This window comes from Etheostoma cragini, chromosome 20, assembly GCF_013103735.1.
Source record: "Etheostoma cragini isolate CJK2018 chromosome 20, CSU_Ecrag_1.0, whole genome shotgun sequence".
Classification (NCBI taxonomy): domain Eukaryota; kingdom Metazoa; phylum Chordata; class Actinopteri; order Perciformes; family Percidae; genus Etheostoma; species Etheostoma cragini.
The window spans coordinates 301,277-302,069 of record NC_048426.1 but is presented as its reverse complement, the minus strand read 5'-3'; positions in this window follow the sequence as shown (position 1 = coordinate 302,069).

The following is a 793-nucleotide window of genomic DNA, read 5'->3' as shown; positions in this document are numbered from 1 at the left end:
TCCCATATTGGGGGGGACGATGTTGAGACCCACTCAGCCTAGCAGCGCTCCTGTCGAGGCTGGCGGGTGGCGTCTGACGACTCCATACTTCCTGTTCGGTGTTGGAATCCAACCAGAATACAATCTTGAAAGGAGGGTTGGATGTGCTGTCGGCTTTTTTACGTTCTACAAAAACACACCCTCCTCTCTCTCTCCTTTTCTCTTTCTTTCTGTCTGACCACTGCAGTTCCTCTACTCACTGACCAAAGTAAGACAAAGAACCACGTGACTTTTGTTGACGGAAGAAACCTCAGTGTTGCCGGTATCAGAGGGATTTGGGAACGCTTTTTTTTGTTTAAAACTTCAACAGAAACCGATGATACGTCTCAATATGGCATGGGCTCCGAGATGTTTTTGTTGCTGTAGTGCAGTTATGATGCGTCATGTTGAGCAGCCTGTAGTTATTTTTCTTTTCTTTTCTGAAGTTGCTAATAGTCACTCAGAGTAACCTTTGGTTTATGACGAGTTCAGTCTCCCGGGCCGCTGTGTGATCACTTGTTTCAACAGAGTTTCATTGAAGTGACTCAAATTTATTTCTTTTAATTTTTTTATCGTTTTCAGAAAACCATATCTAACTCGCGTCTTGTTTTGTTTGGTCAGCGGTTGAGGAGTACATTACTTTTGTTGTTGCTCAGTGATATTAAGGCGTAGAGGGACTTGGTGCAGTGCTGTGTGACTTGGCCTGATGTTGCCATTTGAGAATTTCCATTTGCAGTGATAACAAAGGTAATTGTGTGTGTCTGTGTGTGTGTGT